The following is a 25,628-nucleotide window of genomic DNA, read 5'->3' on the forward strand; positions in this document are numbered from 1 at the left end:
TCTATCAATAAAGCTTAGCTACTATCATGTGATTTTATTATTCTTCACAGATCCAAACCCTTCTGGAATTGAGGGCTGAAGGACTGGGAAGTAAAGAAATGATTGAGGATATTGTAAAGGAAAGTAGGTGGAAAACAAGAAGGGAGGGAGAAGAGAGTGCATTTAAGGACAGGTAAGGGAGTAAGAGCAGACCTGGTCACTGACTGTGAGTTGTCGGTGGACCTGGGTAGTGGGGTGATTGTGTATAGTGTGTTGTGTGGGAATGACTAGAGGTATTTACAATGAGGGGGAGGAGAAATAGGAAAGGAAATAGGCTTGGCACCATTTTCTAATTCCGGAAGTGGTTGAGAATTCCCATGATTGTTCAGGGCCAGAATTTCTAGGTTGCTCGTGATCCTAATTTTTGAGAAACGTGACAGCTATGTATGCCCATTAGCCAACAACAGTGTGCTGCAGCTTTACTAATGCCTCCAGGCTCTCGATGAATGAGAAGCAGGAGCCAAAGGTAACATCTCATTGAATAGTCGAGTAGATCTGCTATGGGGTGCCTGCCTAGTTCACTGTTTCTTCTTTTGGAACTGCCTCTAGTCACAGAGTTTGCTGAGGTGATGGGCCATGGACCGATGGTAGAGTTGCCTCTCCTGTTTCCCACCCCTGCTACAATTTATTGTACCAGAGATAAACCCAATTTTCCAGAGAAAAACCATATTCTCTGTCTTGCGAGTCTGGTGCCAAAGACACAGAGTGTGTACTCATAGAGTGGTGCACATTTGAATGCACAAATCATGTAGCATTAGGATTAGGATGGGGTAAGGTTTCAGCCCTAGCCTCAATAGGTAGAGAAAGCTGGACCTCAAGGGGAAGCAGGTGAGAGAAGGGGACAAGCAGAGAGAGAAGCAGGGAAGAAAGGTTAAATGGCTTCAGAGGGAGAGACTGAGAGAAGCAGAATAGCTGCCTTGGACACTGACAACTCCTGAGTTCCTGGGTCATCAGAAGACCTTTCCTTGAGCTTTCCCCATATCCTTCCACCTGTCCTCCTTTATTTGAGCTATTTTGAGCGGGCCTCTCTTGTTTGTAATCTACCATCTCTGATGAAGAAGAAAAGCTGTCATTTAATTAGTGGGATTTATAAATAGGACACTTACCAAAAATGGCTGGCTCTCTCCCAGGCCTCTGCAGATACACAGAGAAATCACACTTGTAAGGAGACACTCTAATCCCGGGGAAAATAAATGTTTATTAAGCCAAATTTTGATGCTGGTCACTGAGCTAGATGCTCTGCAAATCTCTTTCATTTAATCGTTATAATAACCCTGCAAGATAGGTAGTTATCCCATTTTACAGATGAAGATCCAGAAACCCAGAAAAGTTAAGAAATCTTTCACTTTATATGAAAGACCCAGGAATCAAAATCACATCCTTTTCTTTCATTCTACCATGCTCTCTCGTCTGACTTCATTTAAAGTAGAATATTAAAATTTTTCTCTCCCCATGGTATTGCTTTAAAATTTCACACAGTTTGCTAGCCTTGATAAGTAAGTAGGGGCTATTTTTGAACTTAGAAATGTTATTCATGATTCTCTGGGAACTTCTGAAGAATTTTTATCTGCACTTCTAATCTGGGACCCTCAGACTCTAAAGACTTCTGAAACGGTTGAGAAAGTATTGTTGAAACCAAGGAGATTCAGAGGACACTAAAGGAATCAGGGTGAATTCAGAAAGAATGCAGAGTAATTATTCTGAAGAGCCCCATCATTCCTGCGGGTGGATTGTTAGGTGACTAGCTCTCACGGGCCACTTGGTTGGTCATGATTATAGAACTTAAGAAATTACTGAAAGAATGTAAGATATTACTTATGAGACTTAAAAGTTAGAGGGGAAAAACTCTCTTGGAATCTGCCCCGAGGACATTCTGAATGGATTCCAGGCACACCATATTGTTCTTTACTGATTGATGTTCTGTTTAGTTAAATCCTGCTGTTCCGCAGTTTCAGTGCCATCCTATAACTTCACAGAAATTCCCAGAGGCGAAATTAGCATCTGTCCCCTATTCTCCATCACCTTAAAGAATAATTGTTGAGGACAGTGAGGGAATGTTTTAGGAAATTATGAGATGCTTAAATCTGCCCATCAATCAGACCTTTTCCCAATTCTTAAGTTTCTCTTAAAGGAAATTTCAGATGGAGCTTAAACTAGTTGGGATAAAATTACAGTATGTAAAATCTGTGATGAATATGCTCTTAATCTCTGAAGGAGGCTAAATATCTATGGATTTAGAAACATACTTTCCAAAGAGAGAATTTTTATTTGAGCTTCTTTGCTTTGCTGCAAACTCTAAAGCCTGGTTCCTCTGATTTTTGATCACACAACATGAATGGGGAGACCTACTCGGTAAGTGACCCTGTTAAGGGATACTCATGAAATACAGGCTTTTGGTTTATTATAAATCACCCAACAGTTTTTCAGTTGGAACCCCCCTGAGAGAGATCCACTTTCCCATCAGATTTTTATTAAGATCTCTTTGCCTGAACCTCCATCTGTTACTCTGCTCTTGGAATGTCTTGAGCATCAATCATTCCATTTTATTTGCCTGAATGTCATGAAACTATGAAAACACATGGCTGTAGGTTTGTGCTCAGTTCACCATAACCGGCGTTCCTTATATTTGTTTTCATGTAGATGTGGCTTTTGGTTACTGAGGCAAAACATGCTGATGCTCACTTCAGTGGGAGATGCGACGACTCCTAGTTGGCTTAATCTGTGATAACTGCAGGCTCTGTTGTAAAATGATTACTTTTCCCAAATTTCTTCTAGGGTCAGAGTCACTCCTGTGATATGCCAGAGAACTAATCTCTGAAAGTTAATGCCGTGTCAGTACAGCCACAGACTAGTAACTGAGCGTGCTCGTCTCTCATTCCTAACATTTCTCTGACTCTTCTTCTCTGGGATATAATTAAGCATGAATGGAAACTCACAAAAAGATTCAAACATTCACATGAAATATTTGAACGTTGCAGCTGGCCTTCCTTTTGCAAAATTCCTAACACCCTTCGGCCTCTGAAACTGAAGGTCAAAAATTTTATCCATTTTCCTTTTCCTGCTTTCATAACTAAAATCGATGCAAGCGTTTGCCAAGTATAATTCAGACTTTCTGGTTATAGGCCAGGTTTTCACACTAAGCATTATGAATTTGCAATGAATTCATAACAGTTAGTATTCATGGGAATAACACTGATCATTATGAAAAGATTTAATATTCATGAGGGTTACACTGCTATTTTCTCAGGTGCCATGATAATTTTTAATAATAATTTTACATTTCTTCATGGGCAGTTGGCATAATAGAGCGTGATCCTAGAGTTTTGGTTAAAGAATATTAGAGGAATGAAAGCAGGACATTAATACAAATTTTAAAACTTGATCTTCCATGAGCGCGTTTGATCAGTTTTATTCTGTATTATTAAGACAAGCTGTCTCTGTGAAATGGCTCTGAAAAATCAAACAAATCTCTCCATGGAGTATGCAAGCTGAGGACTGGTGTAGTTCACAGTTTAAAAGGGGAGGGGAAACAAAAATATCTACAAGTCCATTTTTCTGGGGAAAAAGTACATTTGGTATTTGTGTCATCCTTGGCCTTTGTGTCCTTAAATTTGCTTTCTACCAGCACACACACTTCAGAGTAATTTTTTTTTCCAGTACGCCATCTGTTTCCTTGCAATTGGGGATGGTTGAATAATTTCCTGAGGAATTGCTGACAAGATGTGGCCCAGGAACGGTAATCCAGCAGGACCAGATTTCTCATTAAAATCGCTAAGCTCAGCTGTGTTACAGCAAGCTCTTGATTTAAGGTGGTCATCGCGGGCTGGCAAAGGTCAATGGCCAGCAGCAACCCATTTTTTTCTAAAAATAGGACAGTGAAATCTGTGTATACACGTTGTAAATGGTCTCGTGTACAAGATCATTTAGGTGGGAAAGTGTCAATTGTCCCGAAGGGATTTTTTTTTTGGTCACTTCAGTAATAGTGACCATCCTTATTTCCTTTCACTTAGTATTGTCTGTCACCCCCTGAGGTGACTGAGTTGGAGGGAGGAACATCTCACATCACATTATTTTACCTCAGACTACTGTCTTTTTCTTTCCCAGTACACATGTGGACTGGGATCAATATTTCCTTTCCCGGAATTTTCCATGATGCTTTTAGCAGAGCCTGACCCTCTTCTGCAATTGCTCTGGAACTGCTGACTAATGGAGCAGGAGGCAGCTGGCATCAGCCACAGTCCTGGGCCAGGTAGAATGAGATATGAACTTTCCCTGTACCACCTCAATTGTATCCGCAACAACCCTATGACTCAAGTATGATTATTCTTCTAATTTTACAGATGAGGAAACTGAGTCGCACGGCATTTAATAGCTTGCCCCAAAGCACACAGCTAATAAGTGATGGACGAGAGATTGGTACTCTATCACCAGTTTTCTTCACCAGTTACTGAGCATACTGTCTTTTAATCCTATATCCCTCGAGTTTGGCATCCCAAAATGTGGTCAACCCATCACCAAGATCAGATACAGCAGGACTATTAAAAAACGAAACTCCTGCTCCCCACCTCAGACTTACTGAATCTGAACCTCTGGGTTGGTGGGCGCCTGGAGTTTTTAACAAGCTCCCTTGGTAATTCCAGTGCATACTAAAATAGAGCACTACTGTCCTCCAGCATAATAAGTGTTATTTAATTAATTGGTTCATTAAATATTGAACAGCTAAAGTCATTATAAAGCTAAGAGTAGAGCTGGGTGAAATTAAAAGTAAAAATCCAAAGCTGTGGTGGAAGTAGGGGTGAGGTCAAGGCCCAAGAAAAAGAGCCCAAGGTAGGGACCCTCTTAAATGGAGTAAACCACGGCAATGTTTTGGTGTCAAATTTTGGTACAGCAGCAAAGATGGTCTTAAATCGAATGAGTCTTGTCTGACCCCCTTGTTTCACATTTCGGCAGACCCAGTTGAAGGCGGGCCCAAACACTCTGTCTGCCTTTTCACTGCAGCCTCTTACTTCTCTGGAAAAACCAGGAGATGCGGCTGCTCGATGCATGTATGTACAGAGCTCTAAATATAAGGACTTAAAATAAGGAGCTCCCTACTTCAGTTAAATATTCAGCATGTTGTATTTCTGCTCACTCTCTCCATAAAAATTTGACTAAATTTGGGATGAAGTCTCTCAAGATACACAATAAATTTGATTTTCTAATTATGAAATTTCTAATTTTGAAGTGAAAAGGGGGCTGTTTAGTTTTTAAATTGTATAACATCCCAAATTGAACTTGGTAAGCTTCGCAAAATAGAACTACTGCTGAACTCATCAGTTCCTAACAACAGATTTGAACTAGCTTTAAAAAGGGAGAAGAGTATTTATTATAAGGGTACAGAGTGTCTCAAGGAGCCCAAAGGCAGGAGTGCTGACAGGCCTTAGGATGCAATTAGAAATGTGAACGGTAGTTCACAGAACTTTCTCCCTGTCTCCAAGGTTTCCTCTTTTGCTCTGCATCACTTTTCTGTTTCTTAGGCTGGTGGAAGGTGGCCACCTCAGATGCCCATCTTCCATCTGCCCTATTCACAAGAGCTCAGACTGTTTCTTAGCTCCCATTCCCAATTACAGAGATAAACAATCCCATTCCTAATAATATAGGTGTGGCTGGGGGCAAGTCCCATTGCCAGGTGGGTGTGTGTCGGGGTAAGGGGCTGGAGGATGTGGAGAAGGTTAGACACGCAGTAGAAGAGGAGGGTATTCTTAGCTTCCTAGTAAAGAGGGACTGGGAAGACATCCCAAAAATTAATTCCTGAAGAAATGAATAGAACACACTTCGTCATTGCCTCAAATCTTGTTTTCTCTCCAGGTGGAAGAGGCATGAGGGATAACAATGGGGCAAGGAGCACAGGAAACACAGCTTTGCAGAGAATAACCAGAATTTAGTGGGTCCTCCAAAATTTGGTAGTAGTTTTCTTCCTCCCCTTTGAGGTATCCCTTCCCAAGATTAAACATGCGGGGCAAAAAACAAACGAAACAAACAAAAACCATGGTTAGCTGTGAGAGGTATGGATTTACATGTAACACATCCTGCAATTAAATCTTAATGATACAATATTATGTGCATAACTTTTTATGCATGACTTAATGTCATCATCTTGAAATAATATTCATCAAGAGTATGGAAAGAATAGTAATGTTTCCAATTTGACATTGAATCGGGCGGTGAAAATCCATGCCTGTTTTGTCTATAGCGACATCTGGACTAGGGCCCTTTATGAAATATTTGTATAACAGAGAAGAAATAATATTTGATGACAACTTCTTTCAGACATTGCCATAAATCTTAGTGGTCAATTCTCTATATAGAGCAAAGATAAAAATTAATGCCGTACCATTTTAACAATCCCAGCTGCTAGTCTCAAAATACCAGGACAACTTTGGTATCTATCCCTCAATTGGAGGGAGAGAAGTAGTGTATTTTTGGATAGCTTTGATGTCTTCATTCAGTGAGTATTTATTGCATATGTCACAGATTAAAAACTGGTGACCTGGCCACTGGACTTGTCCTGCATGTGTGTGTGCATGTATTTATGTGTGTGTGGGGGCATGGGGGAGTATATTTATATCTATATAGAGAAGGTTTAAAAATGTTTAGTTGCCCACATTTAAAGGTTAGGAGATTTTACGTAAAAGTCCATATTTCCAGCTTTATTTGAAAAATAAGGGGATGTGTCATCACTAAGTTTATGTATCTACAAGGTGATATTTGCTAGAATTCTGGAGAAGGGGGCCCCATTAGAAGCATGTATTCCCCAGTTTGTCACAATTTTCACCACTCCCTATCGTTTGCACTTGGCCAATTTTATGATTTGCATTTGCCTTACTGGTTCCTGTGAGCGTTTGCATTTCAAACCTGTGTCTGTTCATACCACAATAAGTTAATTTGTACCAGATAGTCTCTGGAACCTTAAAACAAACAAACAAACAAACAGATTTCTTCTCACTATAAAAAAAACTGGTGACTTGACAAAAGCATAGATCTGGCATCAAATGAGATGCAATTGTCTTCTAATACGGTTAACTCCAATGCCTGCTTTATCCCTACATCACAGTGTGTGAATAAAGCAGGTATAGGAGTTAACCAAGTTAAACATTATAGAGGGAGGTTCGCAGAATGATTCTATTTGCCTTAACTCTTGGTCCTTGATCCATAGAGTTGAGATATCTACATTATTTAAGTTCATCCATGTGGCTCTTTGCCCGGATTTATCCCTTCTAAACAAGAGATGTTTTGGCAGGGAGTTGACGTGAGCTCAAAAGGAGGTAATAAAAGTCACGTTTCATTGCCTTCTCTTTCTATATTTGGTAGCCTCTCAATAATTACCATGAAGTACATATTTCTTCCTAAATCTTCATGGTAGGGCAATGTAGGAAGTTTGTGGGAAGAAGGACATAGAAAGGCAGTTGAATGAGTCAGATTTTAAGATTTGGGAGCTTCATCCACATGGTCCTCATATCTGCTCTGTCTGGACCAGCAAATTGCCCATACTCCTACAGTTTGACAGGAGTGTCAGCTTAAAGTGGACCATTTTATAGATCCCTCGAGTAACTTGCTAAATCCACCCTGGGTCCCAGACTAATTTAAGTCTTACCTCCTCAGTAATGAATTCCCTGTTCCTGCCAACACAGACTAAATTCACCTGCTACGCTTCTATTATACTCCTTATTTTTCATGTATTTAGATTTTGGTGAAGAAGATTGGCCCTGAGCTAACATCTGTGCCAATCTTCCTTTACTTTGCATGTGGGATGCTGCCACAGCATGGCTTGATGAGTGGTGTGTAGGTCTGTGCCCAGGATCTGAACACGTGAACCCTAGGCTGCTGAACTGGGTCACGTGAACTTAATCACTGAGCCATCAGGCTGGCCCCTATACTCTGTATTTTACCAGTACTGCTCAAACTGTTATGGACTGAATTGTGTTCCTCCCCGCCTCCTCCCCCATTCGTATATTAAAGCCTTAACTTCCAATATGGCTGAATTTTTTTTTTTTGAGGAAGATTAACCCTGAGCTAATTATTGCCAATCCTCCTCTTTTTTGCTGAAGAAGACTGGGCCTGAGGTAACATCTGTGCCCATCTTCCTCTACTTTATACGTGGGATGCCTACCACAGCATGGCTTTTGCCAAGTGGTGCCATGTCCACACCTGGGATCCAAACCAGCGAACCCTGGGCCACCGAGGAACGGAATGTGCGCACTCAACCGCTGCGCCACTGGGCAGGCCCCAGAAGCAGAGTAAGACACAAACCATGTTCTGAAAAACATTGGATGTTAATAAATATTCCAGTTGGAGGAAGAGTGGATAGTCAGTAGTTTTAGGAGGTACTCAATTAAGTTAAATAGGATTCTTTATTACATGACTTCTCAGAGCCTTTAATTGTTAATGTGCACTATGAATCTCCAAAGCGAGGCATTCTATGCAAGATTTTCTAAACTTACTTAACTGTAGAACATTTTTCTCAAGAAATATGCTTTAAAATCTTGAGCAAAACTAATTTTCTATGTAGCACAATTCAGAAAATTCATGTCTATTAATCTGACAATTATTATAAAATTGCTTTATGATATCTCTTATTCAGTGGGATTGCATACTTTACTATTTTTTATTTAAACTTTCAGTCCACAAAAATTGAATCAAGATCTAATGAGTGTCAAGCACCTACTGAGTGTCAATCAAGTGCTAGTTGATTTCCCAACTCTATGTCACTTAATCGACCTAACAACCCCATGATTGCCATTTTACGGTTGATGAGACTAAGGCTCAAAGTGACTGGCTCAAAATAAGGATTCACAGAGAATATGAGTTGGTCTATTTTTTTTTTTTTAGACTTTTTCTTTTTGATTTTTTTCCTTTTTATACCCAAAGACCCCCGGTACATAGTTGTATATTCTTCATTGTGGGTCCTTCTAGTTGTGGTGTGTTGGTCTGATTTTAACATCTCTGCTTCTTTTCATCCCCTCCTCACCCCACCCCAAATCCATACAGATAGAGATATTGAGACTCAGAGCACATAGCTATTCGAATGGTGGTCTTGGTTTTAAAGGCTAGTTTAGCTGATTCTAAATCCTGTGCTCTTTCCACTAGAACATGTATATTTTAGTACAAGGGATTTTCATGAGCAAAGCCATGGAGATGGAAAGGTACAGGGTACATTTAGGGACTAACTCATTTAGCTGAAACATAGTTTGTAGAGGGAAGAAGGGTGGCAGGTGAAGCTGAAAAGGTAGGCTGGGGATAGATGTGACATTTTTGAACATCATGTGTATTAGTTAACTTTGGCTGCAGCAACAAATAAGCCCCAAATTTCAGTGACTTAATAGAAGAGATATTTGCTTATTGCTCACATTATATGAGGGCTGCAGGTTGTCTGTGGCTCCGCTGGGCTCAGCTGGGTTTGGCTTGGCTTGACTTGTCTCAGTTCGACTCAGCTCCATGTGTCTTCTTATTCCCAGACGCAAGCTAAAGGAAGAGCTCCTACATGGCATATGTTGTCCTCGTGGCAGGGCCTTAAGGTTAAGGGTGCAGGCAATGCCTCTTAAACTCTCTCTTTAGAACTGACACTCTTTCTCTTCCACCCACATTCCACTGGTCAAAGCCAGTCACATGAACAAGTTGAAAGCAGAGTTGGGTATTTCACACATTCTACTTGGTGGCACTGCAGAATCACATGGCAAGCAGTGTCCATAGACAGTCTTTTTACGGGGAAGAAACAAAACTTTGGGACAATAATCCACTCCATCATACTTTGCAGTTTTTGACCTCTTCAGAATTAAACTTTAATCTTAAATCTTAACTCTGTCACTGGTAGACAACTCTTGACACATTTATTTCGAAGCAGAAATAATTTTTCTTGGTCTAGAAAAGTGGGTCTGAGTTGTATGCTAGATGGAGGGTTATGTTGTATAGACAAATTGTTTCCCATCCCAGATTATAGTGGGTAGGCAAACTTTTGTGGCAGGATGAGACTCATTGTCCCTTTATCACTTTGGTTTCTCCCCATTTTAATACTGTTGTGAAGGGATTCTTTACACATAAAAATCCATCGAAGTTATGCCATGACATTCTCTTAATATTAGTGAGAAAGAAATTGGGTTATCTTATAGGAACTCTAGTGTACAGAATGTCTATATCCAGCCTCACCTTCCCAGGAGGAGTAGATCAGGAACCTGCCTGTCTGGCCTTGAACAGAAAGATAGCAGCAGAATGAACCAGAACTTTGAGTTTAAAGCCAAGAGGTTGAAAAGGAGGGAAATAGATCAAGGAGAGGAAACTGCTGGATATCCACGTGAGATGGACATAAGAACAGAAAATAAATCATCCTATGGATTCTGAATTTGTTTACATTCAGCCAAGCACAGGATGCTTTTTTTGGTATTACACACCCCTCCAGATTTCATGCTTCAAAATGTCAGGATTAGTCTGTCTAGGTTTTTGATCATGGACTCCAGGGGTGAGGAAGGAAACAAATGGGAAAGGGACTGAAGAGCTCTGTTTCAGGGAGTGCAAGGTGGTAAAAATTTCCAGGTCAGTCTGGACCAGTCATTAGGAAACTCTGGAAGAGATAATCTCCTAGGGCAGGGACTACTTTTAAAGGCTTGGCTGCCAGATTCTCAGCCTTTTGGTGCTGATTCATTCCAGACTCTTCGCATATCTCCTCTGAGGCTAGAAGAACTGAGGTTTAAACAGCTTTCGTGTCTCAGTGTCTTCTGTTGCCCGGGTCACTGGGGACTCTTTACCATTGTTAGTTAAAAGCTTGATAACTGTGTTCTGTTACGATATAATTAAATATTTGATTAATTGCTTCAGCCTTATTCCATAGAGTATGCAGTTTTCCTGAATCAAAGAGTTTGTCTCAGCACGATGTCAAAAAACATGAAGATTTAAGGCTCATCCAAGCGTCAACTCAGAGCTAATGCAGGCACCCTGACTCTTGGGGTTGCTCAATGGTAGGATTAAACAAACATTTTGAGAAGGGGGCTCTGCTGATGCTGCTGAACAAGAATGATAATATAGCATATTAAATATAGAAGAATACAAACATATTTTTATGTCTGTGATATGTGCTCTGGCTCCTGCTTTTGGTCTTCCCTATTAATGGAGGAAAACGAGGTTTCCTCTGAAAGAGAGAGGTCAAGGTGTTGAACAAACTTGGATGTGGAGAAATCTTTCCTTACTCACCAAATATTTACTAATCACCTTTTGTAAACCAGTTCTGTAAAGGAGAAAGATTGCTTTCAAAGTGTTCATCTTCTGCTAGGGGAGATGGGCCTTGTAAAGTACGTTCCAATAAAGACAAGTACTAATAAATGCAATAATAGAGGGATTATGGTTAATGTGGTGGGGCCAGACAGAAGTGGGAAAGGAAGAGGGTAGGAAAAAACAAATACTAAAGTCATTGAGGTCTTTTAACAGGTCTCTAAAGAAAAGCTAAAGGAATGGGATGAGAAGAAGGAAAGATGTATGGATAACTCAATGTCAGCTTTAAATGCTTGTCATTGTGACTGGTGCAAGCATTAGCACTGAGGGAAGAACACCACCTAAAAGTCAGAAGACGTAGGTTGGAGTAACTGTTCTGCAGCAGTTACTGCTCTATGTGATCTGCAGTGTCCTCACCCATAAAACTGGGACAGGGATGGCTACCTAATTGCCCCAAATCCATGCTTTCTTCCATAGTGTGGATTCGCTTCTGGGAAGCTGCTGCTCAGCCACGGGCTACATTTCCCCTTCCTTGGCATCTTAGTCAAGGCCATGTGACTAGGTCTGGCCAATGGAAAGTGAGTGGAATTGACATGTTGCACTTCTGAGGAGATGGAGCATCTGGTGGACCCAGCCATGCTCTTCCCTCTTGCTGTGTTGGTGTTGATGAGGGTGACATCACCAGGGCATCTCTGAGGACTGCTTGATTTGCATTAGACTCAATATCAGCAAAAAATAAACTTTGATTGTTTTGAGTCACTGAACTTTTGGGGTTGTGAATTGCAGCAATCAGCTTACCATGAGCAGTACAAAAATGCAAAAATGTCCACTCCACCTTTCACTTGGTTTTTGAGAGTCACAAACATGATAGTAGATGTGAAAGGCATTGTAAAATTTTAAGTACTAGAAAAACATTAGGAATTGTTATTGGAAAGAGAATAAAAACTTACCTATTGAAAATTAGATAGTGAATTTTAAAAGAAATGCAATTAACTCAGTTTAAAGCATATTTAAAATGATTACTATTATAGTATTGTATGCTGTATGAGAACATCTGCAAATCTCACCTGAAGGCCTTTTGTTCTGAGCAATACTTGGTGCTGCAAAATAACAACTTAATGAAATATTCTGAACATAAACTTGAGGTTCATCATTATGACATCTGATCTGTATTCTTTGGTTTGCTTTTTAACAAAATGTGACTTGACTGTCTCGAGGGAGATAAAAGTTGAGTTGGCAATAATTAAGAGCAGAAAAGGACTGAGTGAAAGGATTTTTAGGGAAAAAAATGATCAATTGGTTAGAAGTATTTCAGGTACAAGTGATAGAAATTTGACTTGAAGTAGCTTGAGCCAAAGGGGACCTTTATTGACAGGACATAACTGCAGAGATGGCAAGGCTGCAGCTGGGCCTCGGGGGCGGGGGGAGGGGGTGCTGAAATGCTATGAGGTCCTTTCTGCTGCCCCACCTCTGCTTTTCTCTGCATGTTGCTTCAGGTTTCTATTGGAAACTGCTTTTTCTTCTCACGGCTGCTGACGGTTCCCTTGTTCCCATCCTAACCCTTCAGCCGCGGAGGCAGGCGCTACCTACAAACTGTTTTCTTCCAAGTCCTAACATTCCAGCAAAGGGATTTATTGGGTAACATGAGTTATGTGTCCACACCTGAAGGGGCTGAAGTCACTAACATGGCAGCATCTGGGTTAGTCATGTGCATGAGGCAAGAATTTACTAGAAAAGAATCCTAGTTGCAAACTTAGCAGCTAAGAGAATTTTTAATGCAAAGTTGTCCATTAAAACAATCATTGTAAGAGACTCTTCTAGACTCTTGAGGAACTATATTAGTGAAGAGACATATCTACTATCTAATCTATTTATCTATCTATCTAATCTACTCATCTAATGTAGAGATAAGGCTAACAGGCTAAAAAAATTTTATTTTTAACATCATTTGAGTTGTGCAAGGCAGATTTTTATTTATCTTCCTTTAACATACATGATTTCGCTTGTGATTGTAAAGTCTTGAGTCTTGGACAATGTATAAACTTGTGGCTTATAATATATTTGGGGACTCTCGTCAACTTTAAGATTCTAAAAAGTGTTTCGCAGTTTAGTAATCTCATATTACTAATTTCAGCCACACTTTGTAAAAATCTATATATGAGGTTTCTTTTTCTATTTTATTTTATTTCTTATTGCCACTGCTGAGATCACAAAAAGGGAACTGCCTGTCACGGCAACAGAAATGTACCATAAAGATTATATGTTTGATTTCAGTTGTCTGCGTCAGAATGTTGATGTAGATTTAACTGAATTTTTCTAGACGGACGCTAATGTCAACATTTGCATGGTCAGAATGTGAGTAAATTTGCCTGTATTCTGAGACATCTGATTAAGGAATCTTAAATCTTGTCCTTTGTTGTCTTACTCTCACCATTCGTTATGACTCCCATAAAAATGTAAGACCACCTAGATTTGGAGTGAGATGGAGAGGGGCTGTGTTTAAGAAAGGGAAGACTCGAGAGGACTTGCTTTCAAGGATATCTGAAGAGAGCATCTCAGTAATGACCGTGGGTAGCCATAGATTCACTCTGTTTAGGGCATAAACATAGATGATGCTTTGAGACTCTTCTCAAGGATTCTTTGCATGAATTGGCAATGATACTGAATTCCAGGATGATCTCTAAATTATTCCATGTCTAGATGCTTCCCCCCCCACCCCCAATTTACCAAAAGAAAGGAAATGTAAGATGTAAGACAAAAATATATTGGACTCATCTCTTCCTTCTCTGAACACCCAACCTTCATACTCTGGGCTTCCCAAACATGTAAATAGGACTTGTGTGATGTGATCTGAGAGCCATCAAAGAGCTCTCCTGTTCTCAATATGTCCCCTGCCTTATTGCACCCAAAGCCTTCACTATCAAACTCATTCAAGTTGGTTACATCACTGTCCAGCTGGGACTCTTGTTAAATCGGAGAGGTCAATGGGGTTGAGCAAATCTGGAGAGGCATATATATTGAGTCCAATAGAGCAGATTTATAATTTGTGCTGTTCTACAAAATGTGGTGTCTGTCCTACAAATATCTTCTAGGAAAATAGAATAATGCTATGCTTACTTTGCATTTTTTCATTAGAAAATATTATAGAGTATATTTTACTATTTTAATAGCTCTCCTATTGCTGAAGATTTAGATTGTTTCTAAATTTTTACTCATATAAACAGTGCTGTAATAAACTTCTTTATAGCTAAATTTTCACTTACTTTTTTGATTGTTGACTAAGGAGTCTTTCCTAGAAGTCTAACTAATGGGTCAAAGGACCTGTCTTAAAAATATTTTTTTTCATATGTGCTGCCTTATTGCCCTCCAGAGAGAGCATCAAATGTACACTCCTAAATTGCCCTTCAGAAGTGCAAGGAGCCTAATTATCAGCATCTTTTTTGAAAAACTCAATATTAAGTTTATTTATTTATTGTTGTTTTTTTTGTGAGGAAGATTGTCACTGAGCTAACACCTGTGCCAATCTTCCTCTATTTTACGTGGGATGCTGCCACAGCATGGCCTGATGAGTGGTGTGTAGGTCCATGCCTGGGATCCAAACCTAAACCCTGGTCCATCAAAGCAGAGCAAGTGAACTTGACCACTATGCCACTGGGCAGGCCCCACTATTAAATTTATTTTAAACATTGACTATTTCATAGCTGAAACTTTCTGTAAGATTGCATTAATTTTTATATAAAAACATAAATTTATACTTTTTATATGGTCAAATCTATTCCGTTTTTTTTTTTTTTTTTTTTTTTGGTGAGGAAGATTGTCCCTGAGGTAGCATCTGTGTCAATCTTCCTCTACTTTTTGTATATGGGATGCTGCCACAGCATGGCCTGATGAGTGGTATGTAGGTTTGTGCCCAGTATCCAAACCTGCAAATTCTGTCTGCTGAAGCAGAGTGTGCAAACTTAACTACCATGCCACTGGGTCAGCCCCAGGTCTATTCCTTTTTTTTCTTTCATAGTTTCCATCTTTGGTGTTACGTTAAGAAAGATTATTAAACTGCCAGATTTATGTGTATATAAATATATTTTTCACTAATGTGTTGATAGTTGCAATCTTTAATATTTTGAAGATATTTCATTTTCTTCTGGCTTTCATTATTATTGTTGAAAAATCAGCCATAAATCTTATTCGGGATTCTTTGAAGGTAATGTGCATTTTCCCTGGCTTCTTTGAAGATTTTCTCCTTGTCTTTAGGTTCTATAGTTTTACTATTATATGTCCAATAGTTTTACTATTTTATGTCTTTTACTTATTATTCTTGTGAATCTATGTCTTAATGTCTTTGATGATAGGAACAACTGGTAAGCCAATCACAGTCTGATTCTCTTCTAGTCAAGCTTTCTCTTTGCACAGTAATGTGGGATAATCCTTTTAGGTCTGTCTATTATGGGGCTAGATGGGACTCAGGAGCTTTTGAGAATGGAGACGGAATGAGTTGGTTTGTGATTCTATGTCAGTGAATGTCAGTACTGGACTCAAGCTAAATGATGTCCTATGTTTATGGTGGGAATGGGAACAGTATAAGAGAGAGAAAGGAAGAAAATGTCTGCTGTATAGATGGGAGTGTATTTCCCTTAGGATTCTTTGGGTTACCATGAGACACATACTAAACCATTGAAAAGGGAATTTGTTGGCTCTCATAACTTAGAATTCAGTTATAGATTTAGCTTCAGGCTCAGCTTGATACAGGACCCAATTTATGTAATCAGATCCTAGATTCTCTATCAGAGTCTCTTAGCTATTCTTCTCTGTTGGATTTATTCTCAGATAGGTTTTCCCTTATCTTGGAAATATTGGCTCTACCAACTGTAACGCTTATCTGTTCAGATTCAAGTCTTATGAGAAAGAGCATTTTCCTTGGTTTAAGAGTTGTAGCAAAATCGTGTCTTATTTGCTGATGTGATCCTTGAACAATTGTTATGGCCAGAGAAAGGAAATGCCCTGAATGGCTAGACCAGTGTCAGATGGCCACTCCATCCTAGGTCTGGAGGGTGGAGTTAAGTCAATTTGAAGTGTGTTAGTTGATAGTGGGGGAATGGGTTATTTGCTAGGGGAAAACTGGGTTTCTGTGGTGACCCAGCAGCTGTTTATTTTTCCTTTGGCCTTCTGAGATTGAAATTGGTTGATTTTAAATCTTAAGTCTTTTATGACTGAGAATATTCTCTTTTAAGTTTTCTTAAGTGGCTATCTTGAAGTGCTATACGCTCCTGAAATGCCTGTGTGCACTCACGCCCTACATCAGTGTTCGCAGTTCCTCACTCAAATAATCTGCAATCATTTTATAACTAGAGGCAGCTCCAATGGTTCTAGGCCCTGGATGCACATTAGAAATACATGGAAAGCGTTTAAGACGAGATTCCTGGCTTTTCCCCAGAGCTCCTGATGTAGTTCACCTCAAGTGAGGCTCAGGCATTGATGATTCCAGTGGAGAGCTAGAATGAGAAACATGGGTTAGAAAATCCTGGAGCAAATCAATTGTAGATTTTCTTAGTTGGTAAATTTTAGGTTCTTAAGTGTTTGAGAGTCAGTTTCCTTTAGCCACCAAGTGTTGACTTTCTTTATTTCAGTGTTATTTGCTTTTGAGTTAAAACTCATTGCAAAGGGAGTGATGGGAATGAAGGTCGGAAGGGCAGGAGAGTGGATATGTCTACAAGTGAGGTGCTTTTCCTTAAAGATCTTTGTGAAGCTGCAATAAAAACAGCCCCCCTTGAAAATCTACTTGGATTTCCAAAGCACTTATTGACTGGTATCTAAGTGGAGAGCACATGGGGGACATTTTCCTTTGATGCTTGGCTGCCTGCTACTAACTGTTTCTATCTAGCTGGGCGACTTCAAAAGATAATAGCACTTGGGTGTGTATCCAGCTGCCCCAGACTATAGACTTCAGTTTTAACTGGGTTCCTTTCAAGCCCTGTTTTCAATTCCCTACAAGTGGCTAAGAGAAGTGTTTCCAATTGGGTATTTCAAATAAACAGAACAACTCAGAAAAATGGTGACCTGGCCAGCATCCAATTAGCATCTACTTCTTTGCCACATTAGGCATTTGGGCATAAGGCATGGGGTGCTCTAAATGTTTCCAAAGTTTGGGACATTATTTTCAAATGATAACAGATGAAAATCTTGTATTTTACAAAGCAAATTCTATATTGTTTTTTTCTCTCTGCCTTAAATTCATAGCCAGTAATATAACGGGAGTGAGTCTTTCCACGAGCTTTCAGATGCCAACATCCAGAAGGCAATGGCTGGCCTCAATATGTTTTTTCTATAAGAGCTATCCCCTTAATTTTTATCTATGCATTGGATTTTGCCTGACTATCTTCAGCCTGCCAATCTTCCTTTCTGGGGATCGAGGTGGAGAGGGACTGACTGCAGCTGTTTTTCAATTCTACCATTCTTCAACCAACTACTCTGTTTTCAGCCCTATTTCCCATTCCTGTCCATAGTCTTATTTCCATCACAGAACCTCTCTAGTTCTGTACTGCACTTTTGTGATTGGCCTTGCATCTCCCCATGGTAGATTCCGGACTGTGGATTGTTCCGCTGTTTTATCCATCAGTGCGATTCTATCTGCTTTACAATTCCAGAAATGGCCGGAACTGCCCTCTTCTCCCATTCTCTCTTTCACATGGTTGTATTCCTCTGAATTGATAGGCACTTTGTGGGTGGACTTTTGGATGGAAAAGGGGGTGAATCCCTGATCTGTCATCTTGTACTTGAAACTCTTCTGCTTTTCTTTTTTACTATCTCATGTGCTGTTTGATTATTTATCTTCTCATTTAACGAAACATACCATAATAGTTGATTTTGGAAGTAAGTTTCCTCAAATCTGTTAGGTTTATACACAGGGATATGGATGAGGAAAAGGCATGATTCTTGGAGAGAAAAAAATGAAGCTTAATGTTACTTTTCTTGCCAACGTCTCCTATGAGACTTCAGAAAATAATTTAAAAACCAAATAGGTGAAAGGTTTTACAATGTCTTTTATCACATTTTATTAGAATGATAAACGACTATAAAATTAAAAGAATGGAACTTTTTGGCAGACTATAGGACATTCATCTAAGAATAAATTACTTTAGAACTTCTGTTACTTTCTTAATATTTGTTACCAGTATTGCCTAAGGTATGATGCCAAGCAGTTGCAAAAGTATGAATTATTACCCACAGCTCATTCCATTTTATCTTTTTTTGTTTAATTAATTACATCTCTCCTCTGTTTATCAAGAGGAATAAAACTTGATTGCTATGTATTTCGTCCACTCTAGCTTATTTTTCCGGTACTTTTAAAAAGGCAACTCTATGCCATATGCTATGCACCAGAATGGCTGTAAATAATCATAAAATTAAATGCCAGAATTTACCACTACATGTGGTTTCTCATTAAGGTTTGATGTGGCTTCTCTAAACTGAAAATGGTTGAAGGGTTGATTTCTTATATTATCAAGCTGTTTTCTGAGCTTTCTTGCTGGCCCACCTACCTGGATATATAATTAACTTCAGCTCTCAAAGGCTTCTGGTAGATTTGGGCTATATCTTTGGGAAAATAAGAGGTTATTCTCTGAAACGCATATGTGCTGTAGAAATAGCAACTCCAAAGCGTCTTCGGTGGCTGTTCTCTAATATGATGGTGGCCATATGCTCTGGATATTCCCTAGCAATCCTATGTCATGGACCCTCATTCAGGGTTTGGAAAATACAGCCAATACCATATGCAACACTTACTAAATAGGGGGAATAGATCAGGCTGCTATTGCTAATGAAATAAATGTTATTTTAGGCTGAATCCCAAACTAAGCCAGACTATCTCAGTCATTATTTTAGATTCATCTTTAATTTTTTTCTTTAAAAATTATTGTATTCTAGAAAATTAGGAGTTTTCATATAGAGAAGACCATGGTCTTATGGTAACAAATCCATTTAGAGGAGAGATTATATAGATTAAAATTAATATGGGTTAGACTACATCTATTTTTTTAATCTATTGTTTTGATAGTCTTCTTTAGATATCGTTGATTCCTGGAGAATTAGGAATTTCCAAATAGAGAAGACAATGGTCCTGTGTTCACAAATCCATTTAGAGAAGAGACTACATGAATTAAAATTAAACTTTTCTGTGTGTGTTATGTTCTGCCATCGTGATAACAAGTAAAGATCAACTCCACTGAGCAATGTATTAATATTTCCGTGCCTTCCAATGGATTTAGTCTCAATTCTATCACCAATACTAGTAAGCATGCTATTTCTATAACAAATATTCTTGAATGTCATTTGTTGTGCAAGGTACTATGCTGGGGATGAGCACATCTAAAAATAAATGTCTTGGCTTTTGCTCCAAAGCAGATCAAACCCTACTGGTTTGAGAAGAGTACAACTTTTGCTTAAGTGCTAGAAGTCAGACAAAGGTGGGCATGTCACTTATTAGCTATGTGACTTGAGCAAGTTAAATGCCTTCCCTTGAGCCTGAGTTTTCTCCTTTGTAAACTGGGGGAGATAATACCTAGCCTACAGGTGGTTGCATAGGTTAAATGAGGCCATAGTAGTGCTCAGCAGAGTTTCTGGCACACAGTAATTCAACAAATATTGGCAAAAGTAGTCACTATTGTTATAATGATGTAGTTTCTGTTAAAATTGGTCAATGATATTTGTCAACATCAGGCAGTACTTCCATTCAGCATAAGGGATGGGAAATATTTGCCTTGGTTTCCTCAGTATTACATCAGGATAGGAGTGGAGTTGAGGTGTGGCAAGAATAACACAAAATTACATCTCTACTCCCTAATGGTTGATGCCACTGATTTCTAGAAACTGTATTCCTATGAATTTCTCTCAGTTGTTTTCCTACTCTCCCCACACCCACAAGTCCCCAGCCCCTTTGATGGCCTGTGCAGCTTCCTAGGGTACGGAGGAATTGCTCTGCTTGGTGATGTGTCCTACGCAGCATCAAACGTAAATTCAAGGACCAGGGCCAAGAATAGGGCAGAAGGATAGAAAAGAATTTTTTTTCTGGTTTTTGAATTTATTTATATAAGCAGCTTTACATTGTAATAAAATTTTTTTCATGTTCAATAAATTTTTATCATGTTCAATGAATTGGCTTTATTGATACTGCTAAACTTAAATGAAGTGAGTACTATCCTGGAACATCTTGGTTGCTGTGAGTATGGACTGTCTATGAAATGCACCACCACAATGAGTCATGAAGGAGAGCAAACACGTGAGAAAGAAAGCTGAAATGCCATATGGATTAAGGGACATCCAGTCTTCCTTAGGAAAAATTTACACCTACTTCAGCAGAACCTAAGACCCAGGGTGATGATCAGAAGAAAGGGTCACTGTTTACTCATCCTCCGGCTTTGTTTCTTCTGAGAGACTCCTATGGTCTTTGCTGGGAAGGACCTTACAGACCATCCAGTGCAGTGGTTTTCAACATTTTTGTTTTAAAACCATGGAAGCCTTTGTTGATATGGAATCCTCCACAGAACCCATGTGTATGAAATAGAGACTATCTGTGTGGGAGTGGACAGGGAGACCAGGCGTCTGCCGGCTGACTTTCCCACCCCCCCGCACCATTCGTTGTCTTTGCTTTAACCAAGTGTTCATTCAGGATTCCCTAAGGTTTTAAACACTATAAACTATGGTGAGCTCATTGAACCCTTCCTTTTTATGCAAGAAGAAACTGAGACCTAGAAAAAGAAAAATATATTTAAAATCATGAACTAATTAATGTCAAAATAGGTCATAGGACCCAGGTCTCCTAACATCCAGGCCATTGTACTTCCCCTGTAGTGTGTCATCTCCTCATTCAGCTTAAGTCTATTTCCATCAGGAGTCTCAGTAGAGAGAAAACAGCTAAGTACAGTCTCCCATAAAGGATGCTATTACTACCACTACTATTTTTACAAAATTGAAAAAAGGAAAACAAATAAATACATCAGTGATGAGAATCTTTCTTTTGTTGTCCAGTTCCTAATAGTTTACATCATTGTAAAATTTCAGTTGTACATTATTTCTTGACTGTCACCATGTAAGTGCTCCCTTCACCCCTTATGCTGACCCCCCAGCCCCCTTCCCCTGGTAACCACTGAACTGTTTTCTTTGTCCATGTGTTTATTTATATTCCATATATGAATGAAATCATATGGTGTTTGTCTTTCTCAGTCTGGCTTATTTCCCTTAGCATAATACCCTCCAGCTCCATCCATGTTGTTGCAAATGGGATGACTTTGTCTTTTTTATGGCTGAGTAGTATTCCGTTGTGTATATATACCACATCTTCTTTATCTAGTCATCGGTGGATGGGCACTTGGATCATTTCCATGTCTTGGCTATTGTGAATAGTGCTGTAATGAATATAGTGGTGCATATGTTACTTTGGATTGTTTATTTCAAGTTGTTTGGGTCGATACCCGGTAGTGGGATAGCTGGGTCATACGGTTTTTCTATTTTCACTTTTTTGAGGAATCTCCATACTGTTTTCCACAATGGCTGCACCAGTTTGCATTCCCATTAGCAGTGTATGAGGGTTCCCTTTAATGATGAGAATCTTAATATAATCCATATGTACAACTGGATCCTCTGTGCTTCTCTCCTCCTAAACACATTTTTTAAATTGACCAAATTCTGATTGTAATTGAGAAGATACCATATATATAAAAGAGAAATTTCAGCTAATCAAAATGATTGGCTGCATATATTCTTTATTCTTTTCAATAGAATCTTGGCTTTGAGTACCTTATTAAAAAGGAATCATTCCACTATTTCCTCTCTGAAGTTGGTTATATGGTCCCTGGGAGAGGGTGACAGAGAAGAAATGAAAACATTTCCCTAGACACTTATGCCAAACGTTATAATCGAAGAAAGAAAAGAAGACAGTATTGGACACTGTGTCTAACCTTTGCTTTTGCTTCCAGCAGCACAAAGTAGCACCATTTATCATGAGGTCAGTTAACAGATTCTGTTGACTGATTGACTTTTATATGCATTTGTCAGCATATTTTTATTGCTGCATAACTAATTACCAAAAATTTAGTGGCTCATAACAACATAAATTTATCTTGTTGTTTACATGGGTTAAGAGTCTGGATACAAGTTAGACAAGTCCTCTGTTGAGGCTGTCACCAGGCCGACGTCAGAGTGTTGGCTGAGGCTTGTAGTGTCCTTGCAAGCTCACTAGTTGTTGGCAGATTTATTTCTTTGCAGTTGTATGACTGAGGTCCCTGTTTTCTTGCTAGCTGTTGGCTGGGGACAGCTCTCAGCTCCTAGAGGCCACCCTCCCCACACAACATGGTAGTTTCTTTCTTCTAGGCCAGCAGGAGACTGTCCCTCTGACAGTCTTTTAAAGGATCCTCTGTTTAGGTCAGGCCCACCCAGGATAATTGTCCTTTTGGTTAACTCAAAGTCAACCGATTAGTTACTCAATCACGGGTATGACATCCCATCACATTGACAGGTTTTGTCATGCCCATACTTAAGGAGAAGGAGAGAGGTTATTCAGGGCTTGTAAACCAGAGAACTGGAATCTTGTGAGCTGGTTTAGAACCCTGCCTACCACATTCAGATTTTCTAATTATTGCCTAAGTGAAGACTAGGTAAAATCATTAAATAAAGAAAATTTGTCTTCAGCATCTTCTCATTACCCTTGGGAGTATCTTGTTAACCCAAAGGAATAAATTGCCAGCAGAATTGTTTTGGTGGGGGAAGGTTGCAGTGAGGAAGGAGGGAAGAGAGGCAGCACCCTTCTCGAATGATGAAAGACCTACTTAGAATACAAAGTTTATCCTGCAAAAACAGGGAAGTCAATACTTTAGTACAAACCAATGTGGTAGTGTTGACACTGTTTTCCTATCAGTCATAATTGTTATTGTCATCGGCATTTTTGAAAACATAGAAAAAATCCTCCAGAGTCAAGTTCCAGGGTTTGATCATATCTATTAACACAATTCAGATCCAGTTACCAACTTACAGGGATAAAACCCAAAAGACTCAATGACTTTATGATTAAACATTCTGAGTTTAAAAAATAGGCAGGGGGAACTATTTTGGCAAGAGTGAGTAAAGAAGAATTCATTGTGGTAAAAGATAAACTGAGGCATATTAAAAATTTTAAGAGTTTATTTGAGCAAAAATCGATTCTAATTGGGCAGCATCCAATCCAGCAGAGAGAAAGGAGCTCTGAGGTGCTGGACAAAATGAAAGACTTCTCTAGGCAGAAGGGAGCAGGAACAAGGAAGTTATACTAGACAAAAAAGTGAGTTGGTTATTGCAAAGTTACTTTCCTTAAGGGGATGTCAGGGCTCTATCAGGCAGATTACCTAACTAGTGTTGATCAGGCAATTCCTGATTGGCTGGTTTAACATTCCATTTCGGGGAGAGCCAAAACTTTAATTAAGTCTTGTTTTAGAGCTTAGCATAAGTGACTCCATTTGGGGCCTGTTGTCTTGTTTTTAACAATTGTCAAAACAGTTTTGGATTGGTCTCATAAAAAGAAGTCATGCAATTTCTGGTGATTTTCCCTTTGATTTGATTTCATGAAGAATTACTTCCTACCCATTCCAAATTTCCCAGAGAATTTCAGGTTGAATCCTTTATAAACTCTTTCAGAGTTTATCATAAGTCAGAAACATCGCAGGGGAGCTGCTGAATCTGGCTCCATTTCAGTTGAAAACATTTGTGCATTTCTATGAACTGGGGTTAAGTTCAGATTGGTCACAAATTCTGATGCTGTGGTTTCGGCTGTGGTTTCAGTTTGGAGTGCCAGCATGTGGTTGGGTTGTTGTGCAAATGCTTCTGGGTTCAAGTTTGCTGAAACTGGTGTAGTGTTTCAATGGGACACAGGCTTTTGTCCACCAGGAGTTTGATTCCACCCATAATTCTGCCATTCTTTGTGACTCTTACCACACCTTGCTGCTTAGCACTTCTAGTACATAGTATATCAGCACAGTTGCTGATTGCAGTCCCAGGACCCAAAGTCTCCCAGATAGATGAAAAAATGGAAAACTTGGGGTATACATGAGAATTATGCCTCTATATTAATATGATCATCCTTCCTCTACCCATTTTTCCTTCCTTTCTTCTCTCTCTCTTTCCTTTGCGGGGAAAAAACATACAGAAAAGAGAAAGGAAAGACCTTGCTCAGTCTCAAGAATCCAGGGTTGGACAGAGCCACAGATGGAATTGGTGGTCCCCAAGTCCCCAGATTTCTGCTGAGACAAATGTCAATGACAACAGCTGTGCTGCAGCTTCCCAGAGGATCCAAAGGCCAGTGACATCATTAGGGATTCAGATTTCTCTAAACAAGACTTTCTAGCTCAATGTCCTTAAAATCAGGGGGGCTATGACATCTTTCTGAAGATATTTTCCCTCTCTCTCTGCTTTCTTCCCTTCCTCCCTCCCTCCCTTCCTTCTTTATTAATGGCAAACGTTTTATAACTGTGAAAATAACTTAGGTGATGCATGATTCTGATAAATCTCACTCACCCTTATCCTGATCTAGCCATACTCAGTTGTTTTAATAATTGTGGCCCAAGATTAAGGTGTTTTAATGACATTTGCAATGCTTTCCACAGATGAAATACCTATTTCCAATAAGCAAAACGTCCACAGTGAATTAGTTCTGACTGTTCTGCTGTGCGGTACCAGTGAACTAGCTTTTAAACTGGCCAACGCAGTCACCCAGGACCCTCAGCCTTAAGGTGAGCAACGTGTTAAGTGACTCTGACATCAGAGGGACATATGTTTTCCACTTTGTCTTGGGCCTCAGAAAGGCGATGAGGGCATTTTCTGCAACTGCATTTGTATATTAAATAATTCTACTTTTCTTTGCCCTTTGAATAAAGTGACCCCGGCTCAGAGGAAGCAGTGTGAAAGAACTCTCACCATTGGCCAAGTGTGAATTTAAGAAAAAATACATGGCTCATTTTTCATCGCCATTTAAAAATTTACAGCCAAATCAGTGTAATGCTTATATCTCAAAAAGCTTCGCCACAAAAAAGATTATTTTTTTGCTTCAAAAGTAGGCATATTAGGCTCAAATTCCAACATATCTTTTTTCTCAAAACCTTCTGGGGAGCTTCATGGTGTCAACGGCGTTGGGAAATTTAACTAAGTGCTTAATACTAGAATTAAGTTTTAAATTCCCATTGAAGTAATGCTTTTACAGGGTTCACCTAGTAATTTCCCATCTGTGGCATTACCACAGAGGCACGGGATCATAGCAGACAATGGATAAATCAATAAGGCCCTCATGCCCAAGACATTCTATTTTCTCTCACTTGATTGCTTTCTTCTAAGAAAAC

Source organism: Equus caballus, chromosome 1 (genome assembly GCF_041296265.1).
Source record: "Equus caballus isolate H_3958 breed thoroughbred chromosome 1, TB-T2T, whole genome shotgun sequence".
Taxonomy (NCBI): domain Eukaryota; kingdom Metazoa; phylum Chordata; class Mammalia; order Perissodactyla; family Equidae; genus Equus; species Equus caballus.